The 15,882-nt window shown below is 48.5% G+C and overlaps 1 protein-coding gene across 1 annotated transcript in view; it reads left to right on the top strand.

Moving 5' to 3' along the window:
• The window catches only part of LOC103754072 (CUB and sushi domain-containing protein 1), a 251,808-nt gene that overhangs the window by 40,057 nt on the left and 195,869 nt on the right, over positions 1 to 15,882 (top strand). The gene's annotated exons all lie outside the window — the stretch shown is intronic.

Below are 15,882 nucleotides of genomic sequence, written 5' to 3'. Positions count from 1 at the left end.
TAATAGAGAGGCCTTTCTTTTCAATCAGGGCTCTATTTGCAGTCCTTGGGTGCCTTTGGGTTCGTTTCAAGCTGCATTTCCAGAAAAAAAATCCCCACTAACGAGCTGGGTGAAAATTGCAGCCTGAGTGCCAAGGCAATTTTGGTTGAAAGGCTTGTCCTTCACTGCCACTCCATCCTCACCCAGGCCCTCCACATCCTCCACCCTCACAGCCAGGGGAGCTGGGAGGAGGAGGAGGATGCTGAGGGTGGGCTCTCACCTCTGGAAAAAAACCTTATTGCTCCTAAAATGTTCAGGATTCTTGCCCTGGCACTTCACCTTTTGGTTTTTTTTTGGGGGGGGGCTTTGCTCAGCCTGAGTGGGTCTATCTTAATTCCAATTAAATGAGGATTTAATTAGCTTTATCTCCTCTTCCAGAAGGGAACACAGAGCCTGTGTGGTGATCTGGGGCTCTGATTTACCTGCAGTCTCACCTTGAGCAGGATTCAGGTGGAGGAAGCTCTGGGATTTGCTGTCAGGGAAGGAAAAAAGCCCCTTGTCCCTTTGTGGGGGTGTGTTCTTGACATTCTTCCTTTAATCTCTGTCGTTCACTGAGCTTGGATGTCGTTGCTGAGCCCCCAGAGCAGAGTCAGACACAGACCAACCTGCCCAAACTCCAGATCCTGAAGGATGCTGGGCACTTCTTTGGGGTTCTGCCTCGAAAAGCTGCTCAGTCCCTGGGAGGTTTCCCCTCTGTTACACCAATTTTTCCCTTCCTGGAGTCAAACCAAGCTGTTTTATCCTGCACAGGAGCTGCAGGGGCAGAGGGAGGCACGTTCAGGTTGGCTCAGCTCCTGCAGCTGAACGAGGAGGGTGCAGTGGGCAAGAGGGTTTTTTTTCTCCTGCTTTAATCTCCCTTCTTGCCCCAGGTATCAACTGCTCTGACAATTCCAAACCTTCCCTCCCTCAGCTCAGACAACCTTCTCAGCTCTAGGCAGGATTTATGGCTTTAAAATTGCTCCTGAGTTTCAGGTGGATGCTCTGCTTTTCCTGGGCTGGAGCTTTGTTAGGCTGGACTGGCTGATGTTTTACTGGAGCTTTGTTAGGCTGGACTGGCTGACATTCTAGTGGAGCTTTATTAGGCTGGACTGTTTGACATTCTAGTGCAGCTTTGTTAGGCTGGACTGGTTGATGTTCTGCTGGAGCTTTGTTAGGCTGGGCTGGCTGATGTTGGGCTGGAGCTTTGTTAGGCTGGTTTGACATTCTAGTGGAGCTTTATTAGGCTGGGCTGGCTGATGTTGTGCTGGAGCTTTGTTAGGCTGGGCTGGCTGATGTTGTGCTGGAGCTCTGTTAGCTGTGCCTGAGAAGGTCCCCAGGAGACACTGGTGGCTGAGGAAAAGCAGAGGGGCCTCATTCCAGGCAGGAGCTGCTGCTGGGTGAGCATTTTGGGGAGGTGACAGGGAACAGCACCTGGAACACCACCAGCACCTCGGGGAAAATGTGCTTTTCCCACGTGCATCTGCTCTGCCCAGGTGTAAAACCAGCAATGAAATGCAGTTTGAAGGAAGGGGGAGAAGTTCTAATTCTGATTATTGTGGGCTGGAGTGGCTGGAGCATCATCTCACCGGGGCTGTGCTCAGCTGGGGAAGGTCACTGTGGCTCTGGAGTGTCCCCTGGAAACCCTCTGGTGTTATTAGGGAGGAAAAACAGCGATTATTCAAGCCCAGAAAGGCTCAGTGATATTATTATTATTCATAAGAACAGGGGCTGTCAATCAGCAGTGCCTGAAATGCAGAGCAAAATAAACATTTCACCTTGTGCAAGTGCTGATAGATGTGACCCCTGTTTCTTTGGGATGTGCCAAGCCTTGGAAAATGCTTTTTATTTATTTATTTTTTTTCCCTGGAGGTGATGGTGAAACCTGATGTTAAATAACAAGACAATGCAACCCTTCAGAATTAATAAAAATAGAAACCTGAAGTAAACATCCTTCAGATTGAACTGCTTGGGGAAGATTAGTCAATGCATTTCCTCTGCTGGGAGAGTGGTGCTTTTAGTGGAAAAGGGAAAAAACCCACAAAAATGGGTGAAATTGGCTGTAAACAACGTGCCCTCTCCAATTTTACAGGGAAAAAACTGCAACAGGTTCCAATTTGTTCCTGAAAATTGGCTTTTTGCACATTCTCTTTTCTGCTGGGAGTATTTAATCCCTAATGATTGCCTACTAATTCTTCATCTTTTTTTTTTTTTCCCTGCAAGAAGTTTAATTACTTAAGAGTGCTTAATTACTGATGGGTAGGTCTGATATGACCGATGGCCACTTGAAAGGGATAAAACTGAACCTCCCCTGAAAGAGAACTAAATCAGGTTCTCACGTGAAGTATCTGCAATCCTGAACCTTTTAACACCAAATTACTGCCCATCCAGCTCCCAGGAAAGAGGGAGGATTTTGGGAAACATTTGTATTTTCTGGGCAATGAAGGGTAATTATTCCAACTCCAGCTGCTCAAAAGGGATGATTGGGAGTTGAATCTTCCCCATTTGGCTCCTGACAGGCTCAGCCTGGTGCTGGATAAACGTCATTATCAGAGAAAAATCATTTAGTTTGGAAGAGTTAAGTGCCTGACCTTTAATTTATGCAAGAGATGGAAAGCAAAATGTGTTACTTAAAGGCATTAATTTCCTGAAGTGTAAATTTTTATTAGCTCTGTCTCTGAGTGGCCCTGTCATAAAATTCATCATGTTGGGTTGGAGATTGACTTCCAGAAGATGGGAGGGCTGGAATTCCAGCCTGTGTGTGTGTGGAGAGAGCCTTTTATAACCCAGTATTTCAGCTGAATTTAACAGGGATTAAGTGGTGGGAAAAGGTGAATTGGTGCCCTGTGAGTTTTTCAGTCAAACCAGCAGCATTCACAACAAACCAACCTCAGCCAGGGCTGGGGGGGAAGGTGGAGCTTTTCTGACTAAAACACCTCGTTTTGATGGGATTCCATCCTGAGGTTTGACAGCAGGAGGGATAAGGAGCCTCCTCTTCTTTGGAAGAGAAGAAAACAACTTAAAAAAAACCCCAAATAACCCCCCAAATGAACGCCAAACCCCACTGAAAAGCTCTTTGTGGTGATCTGTTTGTTCAGCAGCTCCATCCATTCCTGAACACGGAACAGAGACATTTTCCCTGGGGGTTCCTGGGCAAAATTTGAGTCCAAATCAAGGGGATCCCCCTGGATGTGACCCCTGGAATGCTGACCAGGGAAAATGCTGTGCCCTTCTGGTGGTTCTGAGCCACCTGAGAGGTGCTTTTTAAACCTCTTTTCTCTGCCAGCCAAGCAAAGGAGCTGCAGAAGGACCAGAGAACATCCTGGATGTGCCTCCCAGGAGGTCCCTGCTTGCTTTGATCACCTCCTGGATGGGCTTTTCTCTCAGGAGTTCTGAGAGAAAATCCTAGAAAAGCTTGAAGGAGCCCTCTGAGATCCCCAAATCCAACCATCAGCCCAGCACCACCACCCTGGCCCCAAGTGCCACTTGGTTGTTGTTTTTTTTTAACATTTCCAGGCTCCAGGTGTGCTGATCTCCAGCCACAGGATCATTTAGGTTGGAAAAAACCCATCCCCAGCTCCCTTATCCTTCCCTGGCCACGCTCCAAAGGGTCCCTTGTCCCAAGATTTCTGAAGGAATTCGTGGTTTGACCTGTGAAAAGTTGTTTTATGGCATTGCTGTAAATCCAGATGTTGGGCCAGACTCTCCCATCCAGGTGTTCCTGTGCTGGGAAGTGCTGGCTCCAGTTCATGGAATCACACACCAGTGTGGTTCAGAGCAGGGAAAATATGAGCTGGTTCCCTCAGAATAGATCCTGGTGCCAGAAGGGATATAAATACACATTTCTGCTTCCCCAGCGTGGCCTCCACTGCTGATAATGAAGCCATTGAGAATGGAGGGTGGGGAATTTTGGCACTTGGGTTGTTATTCCACAAACAGGCGGGCTGGGATGGCTGGATATTTTCAGCTTTGCACAAAAAGCTGGGCAGGAGGAAGAGGGTGGGTATAAAAAGTGTCTAAAAAGCCTCAAAAAAACCCAGGTTCCAGCTCCCCCCCTTGAGCCCAGAAGTGGCTGATTTCTGAGCACTTCTCCTCGTTATTTCTGAAGAAGAATTAGCCTCTAAAAACACTTATTTATATCTGAAATGTGACTGGTGTTCTTGTCTTCAGGGCTCATGACTCCCCTCCATGCCCTGGCTGAGCTGGGTTGGTGAAAACACATCCCCTTGTCTGAAGGACACTTTAATTCCCTGCTTCTTTTGCTCTGGCCTCGTGGAGGAGGGAAAAGCTGCAGGAATATCTTTTTTACTCTTGTTTTTCTTGCCGTTTATTCTGAATTTTGCACTCTGTAAATGAAGTTCTCTCCATGGCTGTGTCCTGAATGTTGGAGCATCTCCTGGTTTGGAGCCTCCTCCCAACCCCTCTGTTCCTTTTAGGCCTTTTAGTTTTGCTGCTGGAGCTTTCCCTTCCCGGTGCTGTGTCATTGAATTCCAGGGATTTTCACCTCCTGCAGACTAATCACTTTAGTGCTCCTGCCTTGGAGGTCTTGGCTTGGGCTCAGGAATGTCTGGATTTAATGGGCCTGGCTCTTGGATTTGATGCAACCTGGAGCTTTGGCATCCAGTGAATTCTTCTTTTATATTAAAAAAAATTACATAAGCCCCACTCAGTGCAAGGAAAACAGACAGGGCTGGAAGCACAGGAGTTTTCATGGTCTTACTGGAAGTGACAGGAAGGTGATTCCAAGATTATCAGGGAAATGAGAGCAGTTTGTTCTGCAAATGTGTCAGAAGGGGTTGGATCTGTTTTCTTCAGAGTGGCCTGGACTGAGAGCCAGGTCCCAAACTCTCCTGGAATTCAACTTCCAGACATTTTGTTAGATATAGATATAGATATATATTTCTTTTTATTGTTGTAAATTAACAGAGAGAAACCTTTATGCTAATTAAAATTGGATCTGTTTTGTTCAGAGTGGCCTGGACTGAGAGCCAGGTCCCAGATTCTCCTGGAATTCAGTTTCCAGGCATTTTGTTACATATATATATATATACATATATATTTTATTGCTGTAAACTAACAGAGAGAAACCTTTATGCTAATTAAAATTGGATCTGTTTTGTTCAGAGTGACCTGGACTGAGAGCCAGGTCCCAGATTCTCCTGGAATTCAGTTTCCAGGCATTTTGTTACATATATATATATACATATATATTTTATTGCTGTAAACTAACAGAGAGAAACCTTTATGCTACTTAAAACTTCTTGCAGTCATTAATGTGGCTTTTACCCTCCCATTCCCATGAAATAAAACCAGGAGCATATAATGGCAGGGAAAATTTATATATATATACATTATATCTATATCTATATCTATATATCTCATATGGGAATCTCCTTAGCAGTTGTGTTTTGTTGTGAGTTCCTGACCAGGTTTTCTGTGCTTTCCTGGTATTTTTATTCCAAACCCTCTCCCAGCATCTTCTCCTGGTGTTGTTCCTGTGGTGGGATGTGTGTCCTCCTGAGCTGGTGGTGTCAGGGAAAGAACTTTTAGTGGGAACAAAACCCTCCAGGAAATCAGTTTTCTCGTTCCACACATGTAGTTATGCATGAGCAGGTTCTCAGTGGGCAAACCCAGCTGTAATCTGGGTATTTTACAGGAAAATCCGTGTTCTGCTGCAAAGTGCATCGGACCAGAGCACAACAACAGAGCCTGCAGCAAGTTGTGTTTGCAGCAATGAGAGCCATTAAATTCTCCCTGGGAATTCCTGGGGCAGGCTCTGGAGTGTCCTGGGGGAAAGGAGGATTATCCCAGGCTTTTGTTCAGAAACCAAATTAAACCAGGAAGATTTTGGAGCTTGGGGAAGGGTCACGTTGTTGTGTTGAGCAGTGAAGGGGTCCAGGCTGGGCAGCCCCTGGCAGAGCTATTTGATGGCATTTTTGGGCTGGGCAGCCCCTAAACAGACCCATTTTCTGACATTTCTGGGCTGTGCAGCCCCTAAACAGACCCATTTTCTGGCATTTCTGGGCTGTACAGCCCCTAAACAGACCCATTTTCTGGCATTTCTGGCCCAAGTGAAGGATCCATTCCCAGAAATCCCGTGAGAACCAACACTAAATAGATCCCCCAGCCTGGCTGCCCTGTCCCCAGGGTGCAGGTAGTGCCTAAATGCTGCTGTGAGCACATAAAATGTTATATAAAGCCACATGTTGTTAAGCTTTCTGGTGTGTGGCTGTCCTGGGGAATATTTCCAGTTCCACCTGGGTGCCTTTCCAGTGCCAGTAAACTTGGTCAGGGCTGAAATTGCCCCTGAAATGGGTCTGTAAAACCAGCCAGAGCCAAACTGACTGTTCCCCCTGGGCCTTGCCCCCTCCAGGGGGCTTTTTTCCCCCCCTGGATTCCGTAGTGTTTTAATCCATGTGTAGGTCTGTCAGTAAAAAAACAGGGAAGGAGAAAACCTGTGCTCTATTAGTGCTGCCACAGGCACTCCTTTCCCAAATTCCAGGGGGCTCAGAAGGGATGCAGAGCTTTTCCTTGGCTGGGAGTTGCCTGAGGGAGTTGGGAAGGACCAGAGCAGCTTCCTTCAGATCTTCCAACACGTGGTACTTGTTTCCTTCTGCTTTGTGCCACAATTCCCTGATTCCAGTCACACCTCTCAGCATTCCCAGGTGGGTGGATGTCTTTAAACATCACTAAAAGTTGCCCAGTATGTCTGTCAATAAAAAACCACAAAATAAGAAAACCTGTGCTCTATTAGTGCTGCCCCAGGCTGTAAACTGCTCCAGGCACTCCTTTCCCAAATTCCAGGGGGCTCAGAAGGGATGCAGGGCTTTTCCTTGGCTGGGAGTTGCCTGAGGGAGTTGGGAAGGACCAGAGCAGCTTCTTTCAGGTCTCCCAACACTAAAAACATCACTAAAATTGCCCTGTTTCCCCTCTGTGGGCGATGGGGACAGCACAGAACCTCTCCCATGGGCCCAGCCAGGGGGAATTCCTCATCCCAAGGCAGCTCAGGAGATGTTGGAGCCATCTGGGAGAAAGCTTCAAGTGTCCAGTGGCCCAAGCACTCCAGGGATGTTGCAGTGGAGGCCAGGGAAGAGGCTTTGCAGTGGGGAGTTGATCAGGAGAAGGTTCCTTACATAACTCCCTGCCTCCTTTGGGGGCTGCCTGCGACTTTTATCCAGTAAAATCATGGCCTGAAAGCCTTTCAGGGTGTCAGCAGGAGCCAGGGCTGAGAGCCCTCCCTCGCCCTGGATGTGTGGCAGTGCAGTCTGGCCGTTGCTTGGTGCTTTGTTGGCTTGGGAGGGTTCAGTCTGCCACCCACTCTGCTCCTGCTCTGATCTTCCCTTGCATAACCCACTCTGGCTGGGCTGCTTTGGAATCTATTTGATAGCTCAGTTGTTCAGACCTGATTAAAACCCTAATGAATGGAGGGAAGCAGTGAGAAGATGAGCAGCTCCTGAAGGGGTTTAGTCTAAAAATACCTGTTTTGGCTCAGCTGGTGTTAGAGAATTATAAAATGCCCTGAGCTGGAAGGGACCCACGAGGATCATCCCATGTGGTTTATCAGTCATGCCAGACCCTGTTTTTTGCTTCTCAAGCCACTGCTTTGCCTTCCTCTGTTTTCAGAGGTTTCCCTGTTTTCAGCTTAAATCACATGTCAAACAGGTGCTGTGGAAGGTCTCCTTTCCAGCATGAAGGGGTTGAACTTTCCTCTGTGCTTTGCCTTGGCTCTTTGAAGGGGTCAAGCCCTGCAGACTGTTCAGCTCATGCTCTGGTGTTTTCTTAACAGGAGATGTTCAAGGCATTAAACTGAAGTCTTTCAAGAAGTTGGGAATTGCTCCCTGTGCTGGGCAGAGGAAGGGAACAGTCTGGAATAAACAGGTTTTGTTCCTTTGGTGGCATCTGCAGTGGAGGGTGAAGGGTTGGGTGTCTTCCCTAATCCTTAGAGGGGGTAGATTTGTGCTGCTCATAATTTAAACTATTAAAGCATCAGGTAAAAATGGATGTGGATTTGGAAAGAGGAAGGGGAAATAGTTTGGAGCTGTTTCAGGTTGGATTCTCAGCAAAATGCACCTTTTTCCCTCCTTGGTGTCTGCATGTTGGAACTGAGCAGGATGTTTTTGCCTTTACATTTGAGCTCCTCCAAGGTGGTCTCAGTGTGGGGTTGTGTGGTGCAGGTTAAACATTCAGCTGGGATTCAGCTTTAATCTCTGCCATGGGAAATTTAAGCAGTTTTGCCCCAAAGTGGAACAAGATTCAGGCCAGTTCTGAGACCTGGAGGTCTCTTTTTCCAGGTTCAGTCCCAGCCCTTTCTCTTCCCATTTCTCTGTGTCCTTTAAAGCAGCTCTGTCCTGTTTCCATGGCAATGTTTGTCCAATGGATGCCTCGGAGTGTGTGTATATGGATTTTTCATTTGTAACATGTCTCTGAATAAATTCCTGGTACATTTAAGGTCTCCTTGAGCCATTTGGACCATCACACTGTTCTAAATGACTATTTTTGGATAGACACAGCCCTGACATGTGAGTGCAGCTTCCCAGTGACTTGTCAGGGGGAGAGAAGAGGGAACGAGGTGATTTTTTCCCATTTTGCTGGTGAATAAAATGGCAGGATGGGAACGTTCCTGGTGTGGGAGGTGTCTCTCCAGGTTCCCCTGCATCCCTCCCCTGGTTTTCTTGGAGCAGCAGGGGGTTGGGGTGCCGGGGCTGTGCCCTCACCCCGATGCTCTCAGGTTTTCCATCAGAAGTGACAGGAGAGTCACCTCCCAGCTGGAATCCAGGATGGATTTCCTTCGAAGGAGAAGCTTAAAGGGACTGATAGAAGTGTGTAATATTGTATATATAATTGCTTTTAGCTTGTACAGTACATTTATTTGTGTAGAATGAATATTTATACTTCCCCTTTTCCCCTGTAGGAGTGCCTTGCCTGAAAGTTTCTCTTGGGTGCTGAGATAAAAATTGTGGGAAGGGGTGGAAATTGTGGGAAGCCTGGAAATTGGATTTTGGGTTTTTGTGGTGGCTCAAACCACCACAGGCACTCAGAGCAAAGCTCCCCTGCAGGATGCCACGTGTGGGGATCCATCCACACCCCGAGCTCAGGGATGGCTCTGCTGGGAGCTGCTGGCTCTGCAAGCAGCAGGAGATGCTGAGATGTTCTCCTGGTCACAGGAACAAGGGGAGCACAGGAGGGTGACCCTCAGAGCAGGGCTGTTGCCCCCCCCCAGCCCAGCTCAGCTCTGCTTTGGCTGGATCTGGGAAGCTGCTTCCCTTGTGCAGGTGGATATTTTCTCGATGGGGATTTTTGGCTGTTGCTTTTCCTTTTTTCACTGGTCCCGTGGTCATCTCCCCTCTCCCCTCCCCTGCCTGCCTTAATCTTGTATAAATCCCCCTCTGATGTCCATGGAATAGGGTGGGAAGCACCCAAATCCACCCCTGCCTTCCAGTTGCAGAGGAGACATCAGGGCAAGGTCCTTGAAAGCAGAATAAGCTCCTGTTTGTGAACATTCAGGACTGGGAGATGGTTGCCCCACTGGCCCTGGGGAGATCCCACACTAAACCCTTGTTCTCCAGGTGAGCTCCTGCTCCTGCATCACTTCCAAAATGCTGCTTTTGTGGCAGATTCTGCCAGCTCAGCACCTGTGCCTGAGCAGCCAGGCCAGAGCCCTGAGCGTGCCTTGGTGACATAATGAGATCACTTGAGCTTTGTATGAAATAATCACCATCTGGGGTTTTGTTTTTGATCACTTATGACCACAAATTAATAATGAATTTAGTGCTGGAAGCTAAATGGTGATGGAATTGCTGTGGCAGCTCCTTGAGCTCTTTGTGGCCCCATCCTTGGGGTGGGTTTGGCTCCTGGGTGTTGGTGGGAGGTGGCTGCTCTGTCAGCTCAGGGTTCCCCGGGGCTTTGACTATAAACTGCTCTGGTCAGTGCTGTAATATTTCACTTTTCCTGGTCCCAAGGGCACTGTGATCTCACTGCTTAATGTGGAAGGTTCATGCCCTGGTTAGTTTTCCCTCCAGTGTTGACCCTTCTGTTGGGCAGCCAGGCTTCCTAAGGAAGGTACAGAGAAGGGGAGTGTTCAGAGGGAATAAATTAGAAGGAATAAATTATGAAGGCGGTTGAAAAAGGAAAACAAACAAGTTTTTCCCCATGTCATTTGTGGGCGTGAGCCAGACCTTATGTAGTCTGAGAGGGAGCTGAAGCTACTGGAAGCTGTGAATTCCGGGGGTTTCTGGCCCCAGCAGTGGATTATTCACAGGGTGACCCTGGTGAGCTGTGAGCTGACTCAGCCTGGCTCACTGGGGAAGAGGAACCTGCTCAGTGGGATCCCAAAGGCTTTGGAAAGCCAGGACTGAGGGCTGGGGAATGGAAGGCACTGGGAGAAGGAGGGCTGGGCTGTGTGTGGTGCTCTGGGCTGGCTCAGCAGGGCTGTGCTGGGGCACAGGGATCACACAGGGCTGGAGGGGAGACCCTGAACCCCAACAGGTCCCAACCCTGCTGCCTCCAGAGGAGGGGCTGGAGAAAGCAGGGCTGAAGTGCTGTGGTGGGTGCCCTTCCTCTGCCCTGAAATATTTATTAAGACAGATGTAGCTGGCTACAGTTTCTGGTGCTGGGTAATGAGCCAACAGCTCTAGGAGATCAATGAGCAGACAAACAATGTGGGCTCTAAAGTTGGAAGTGGCTTTTTTTTTTTTACCAGAACAAAGAGCCTTCCCTGGCCAGGGCCCCTCTCCAGCAGAATGCAGAGCAGATCAACACTGGCACCCAGTGTCTAGATGGGATCAGTTCAAAGCTGGGTTTGCAGCCCTGACACCCTCTTTTCAGGCTGAGTCTTGGCTTTCAGTCCCCATGAGCACAAAAAGGGGCTGGAGGCCCCTGATGTGCCCTGGCAGCTCAGCTCCTGGAATTCTGCTTTCCCTTTGGTGCCTGCAGTTGTGTCCTGGTGCTGGTGACCAGCCCAGCACTGCTCTCCTTGCCTTGTCTTTTGTGCAGGTCTCTGTTTCCCTTGGAATGGTTCACCTGAGCTCAGGGAGGGAGAGAGAGAGATAAGGAGTGTAAACCCACCCTCTCCTCCCCCGGGGGAAGTTTTTTCAGGTTCCTCTGCAGCTGGTAAATGCCAGTTCAATGAAGCCTTTAAACACACACTTAAGCTCATCCCCTTCCAGTCTTCTACTAGCCCAGGTTGGAATGAGATGATCTTTTAAGTCCCTTCCAACCCAAACTCCTCTGGAGTTCTGTGATCTGCAGCAGCTTCCTCTGCTGTGCTCAGCAAGTGATGACATTTATTTGAAAGTATAAATAACGAGTGGCATGAAGTCCCAGCTGTTGAGGATCCCTCCTCCCCACACCCTCATTTGTTTCTGTGTCTCCTCTGATCCTGCTGCTTCCATGCTCTGAATATTTTGCTATTTCTGTATTTTGTGATGACTAAATCAGATCTAAACCACTCCTCCCTCAGCCTGCCTGGTAATGCTCTTGGAAGTTTGCACTGAAGTTGCTCTGAAGTAGCTCTGCAGCACATTCCAGAAAAGGTAAATTGAAAACTGGAAATGGATTTCCAGAAAAAAAAAGAAAAAAAAAAGAAAAAGAAAAGCCCCAGAACTACCACTACAAAAAAAGATGGATGAGGAACCATTTGGGTCTGTTATTATCCAAAAAGTAACGATCTGCCTGGTCTGTAGTTGAACAAAGAAATATTAGAGGGGGAAAAAATAGTTCCCATTTAGCTTTATCTCTGGCTATACTGGAAACAAATCATGACATAAAAAAAGGATAAAGTGAAATGAAAAAGATAGCGTTTATTTCCTTTTGCTGTAGCACACTCTGGACAGTTATTGGGAAGATTAAAAGTCTTCTGAAGGAAAGCAGATTGTACTAAAGCACTGGTGAAGGATGGTGGAGAGTCAGGGAGAGGGTCCCTGTGGTCCTTGGCCCAAAAGTTATGGGTGAAGAGTGAAGGGAAGGGGTCTGGGTGGGTCCCAGAGCTCACACCTTTTTTGGGGTGCCAAAGGTGCCCTGTCCGTGTCCCCCGGAGGGATCTCAGGGAATTTTTAAAGCTGGGATGGAAATCTTAGGGATATTCTCCTTAAAAAATCTGGTTTCTCCCTGGAATTTCTAGGAAGAACATCCTTCTGCCCGGCATGGCTTTCCAGCACAGTCATGGAATCGCTGGGGTTGGAAAAGCCCTCCCAGCCCATGGATCCCCCCTGGGCCCCATCCCCACCTTGTCCCCAGCCCAGAGCACTCAGTGCCACATCCAGCCCTTCCTGGGACACCTCCAGGACTGGGCACTCCAAACCTCCCTGGGCAGCCCCTTCCAAGGCCTGACCACCCTTTCCAGGCAGAAATTCCTCCTGATGTCCAAATCGTAGGATCCCTTTGGATGCCTTGACTTCCACCCCCCCCTCCCCAGGAAATGCAGGAAAATGCCAAGAAGGGTTAAAAAAAACAGCAGAGTGGAGCTGAATTTGGAGATGTGTGTTGCAGAGATGACTGAGCCAAGTAGTTTAGGTCAATGATTTTGTTATTTTGCTCGGTTTGTGCGGCGTCGTTTCATGGGATTTATGAATTATTGCTGCTGGAGGAGCTGCAGGGGGGGAGCTGGGAGGGCCTGCTCTGGCAGGGCTTGCTTGCTTTCCTTTCTCCTTTATTAGGAATGAAAATTAGTTGGGAATGAAGAGATATAATGCACAGCCTTCCTATCATAAAAGTTGCACTCCTCGATAAGATTTCAAGGTTAGAACAACGACAGCGTGGAAATCTCTCTCTCGTCAACTCCCCTGGATAATTCAGGCAATAAAAAATGCTTCTTTTAGCTCTGTAAACAGGGTAATAGACTGGAGAGCAGGAGCTGGATGGATTAAACAGTGGGGTTATTTTATATTCCGACAATACAAACAGAGAAAATGGAGCTGAGGATTAATTTGAATGGGAAACGGGGCCGGGGTTTGAGTTTGGTCTCAAATACCTGCAGCAGGTGAAGCAGCTGCAGGAAGAAAAGCATCCCTGCTCTTTTTCCCTCCCTTTTCTTTTCCTCCTGACAATCCAGGAGGCTCTGGGGGCTTGGGAGGGGCTGATGGGGCCGGGCTGAGCTCGTCGTGGCGGTGGGAGCGCGGCCAGGGAAGCGTCGAGTCACATCTAATGACTCCAGAGCTGCTAATTAATTCCGAGTGAACTGGAACAGGGCTTGACGAGCACTGGGGGGTTTTGGAAGCTCCTGGTTGGGAAGGCTTGCAGAGGAGTGATCACTGGCAAGGGGAGGAGGAAGGTTGGGAGCAGAAAGAAATGAGGGTAAAAATGAAAGTCAGTGAATAGGACGAAGCTCGGCGGCTCCGGGAGCTCTGTGGCAGCTCAGGGGGTTGGGTGATGGGAACTTCTCGAGTCTGTGCTTCCCTTTTCCACTTTGTTGGGTTCATTTTCAACACACTGAAACCTGTGAGTCACCTGTTGGATGGGGCTCCTCCAGGGAGAGGCATAAAAGCTGCGTGGGGAGATCTCAGGTGGTGCTGCCGGGGCAGAATCACAGAGTCACAGGAGGGTTTGGGTGGGAAGGGCCCTCAAAGCTCCTCTGTTCCAAGCCCAGTGGGCAGGGACACCTTCCACCAGAACAGAGGAGTGGTTGGAGCACCTGCAGGTTCCAAAGGATGGGATAAAGGGGCTCGAACTGAAAGGCAGGAGAAAAACAACAAAAGCAGAGAGTTTGGAGCTCAGAAGGGAGCTCAGCTGGGCAGGGGTTGGGCTGGTGCCCTCCAGGTTTCTTTCTGACAAATAAGTGGGTTTGAAGGATGGATTGAAACCTGCAGAGAGTGGGAGAGTTGCAGGTTTTGCTGGGTTTGTTCCTGAGTGTTTTCCATGTCCTGACACTTGATGTTTCTTGCTGGAAAGATGCCCTTTCTGCATCAGAACCTCCTGCCTCACATCCCCTCGTGTGACAGTCGTTCTCACCTCACCTCCTCCCCAGAGCTTCTGCTCTGGCTCTGGTCGTGTCTGTGCTGCCAATTAACACCAGGATTGTGGTTCCTCTCTGTGTCACCTTGGGCAGGGAGGTCCCCAGGGACAAATAACTCCTGGGAGAGTGACATTTGAGGGATGTTGAGGAGCCCTCCAGGTGCAACTGCAATAGAATAATCCTATTTCCTTTCCTCTGTCATAAAATAAGATAACGCTTTGGCAGCTGCTCAAATCAAGACAAATAAAATAAACTGCTCTAAATTCATCATGGGCAGAAACAGACTTAGCTACAAAATGACTAACAGGACCTCCTATTCATCTGTACAAATCTGCTCTGTGGCTGCATTCATTTCCATACAATCACTGGAAAATATTATGTTGATTGCTGGGAACAAAGCTTTTTATGGGGAGGGGGGGGAAAAAATCCATGCTACTAATCTACAGTGGAATTGGTAAATGGGTAAGACAAAGCTTTAATAATATTATTCTGTGCGACATCTGATGTAAATAATACAGTTCTATTAATCTCTGAGGCAATCAGAGAGTCTGGCTGTTAGAGGCAGCCAAGGATGAGCAATAATATTATCTCTGCTCAGGGATGTTGGAGTAGAATCACAAATCCAGGGCTGGCAAAGCAGGGGCTGCACCAGCTCAGGGAGTCACTCAGAGCTGAGCCCAGGGAACATTGGATGTCCTGGGGACTGGGCAGGGGGTTCCAGAGGCACTTTGGATGTCCTGGGGACATCCCAGGGGGTTCCAAGGGCACATTGGGTGTCCTGGGGTTCCAAGGGCATCTCCAGGCCCTGCACCCTCCGAGCCCTCCTGGCACTGCTGGGGGATTTCTCAGGAAGGGACAGTGGAGCTGGGGAAGGTTCTGCAGCAGAAGTGTTGTTTGGAGCCACTGAGGGGGCTCAGCCTGGAGAAAAGGAGGCTCAGGGGGAACCTTCTCCCTCTTGAACTCCCTGGCAGGAGGGATCAGCCTCTTTTCCCAGGTGACAAGTGGCAGGAGATGGGCTCATGTCGTTCCAGGGGAGGCTTAAATTGGATATTAGGGAAGAATTCTTCACTGGATGAGTTGTCAGGAGCAGGGGGGGAGTCACCAACACATGGATGTGGCAGCTGAGGACGTGTGGTGAAGGTGGTGGGGGTGCTGGGTTGGACTTGGGGGTCTTGGAGGTCTTTTCTTTACCAAGTCTGTGATTCTCTGGAGCCCCAACGCTGCGTCCTTTGGCTCTTCTCCCTCCCTCTGCAGGGGAAGGGACATTTCAGCAGGTGATGTTTGAGGGCTGAGCGAATTCCTCCTGCACAGCACTGCCCCCAGCCCCTTGGGAAGCAGCTCTGCCCCTCCAGGAGGCAGAGGTTTGGAGAGCTGCCTGTCTCCTGAGGTGTGCACTGGGGTGTGTTGGGAAGAGCCATCCCTGCTCCTGCTTTCCTGCAGGAACCCGGAGAGCACTGGAGGAGTTAATGCTGCCTTCCCCAAAAAAGCTCCTGTGTGCTCCCTCCTGGAGCCAGAGATTAGTGAAAGCAGCCAAATGAAGCAGAATTTTAATATGAGATCCTGGTTTTTCAAGTCTGATTTTTAAGATAGCGAGCAGGTCAGGGTTGTCTGATTCTTCACAGTTCATTAAGCAGAGAGCGGCTCGTGGTAGAGATTGACTTTTAAAAATGATAGATTTTTATTTATAGCATAAAGTTCTAGTCATTAATTTTAAAGGATGGAAACATAAAAGCAGGAATGGGTTCATTTAAAAAAAAAAAAAAAAGTGACATTGGTAATTTAATTAAATTGGGGGTTTGAGTATCATTACAGCAAATGAAACATTAGTTCTGTGCTGGTTTTCCAGCCATCTGACGTGTTCCAGAGCATCCCAAAAACCTGCATGGTCGGGAATATATAAATTAGGTATATATATATTA

The sequence above is a fragment of the Manacus vitellinus genome, unplaced genomic scaffold, assembly GCF_001715985.3.
Source record: "Manacus vitellinus isolate BGI_N305 unplaced genomic scaffold, ASM171598v3 scaffold_52_pilon, whole genome shotgun sequence".
Taxonomy (NCBI): Eukaryota; Metazoa; Chordata; class Aves; order Passeriformes; family Pipridae; genus Manacus; species Manacus vitellinus.
This window is presented reverse-complemented; position numbering and strand designations above follow the sequence as displayed.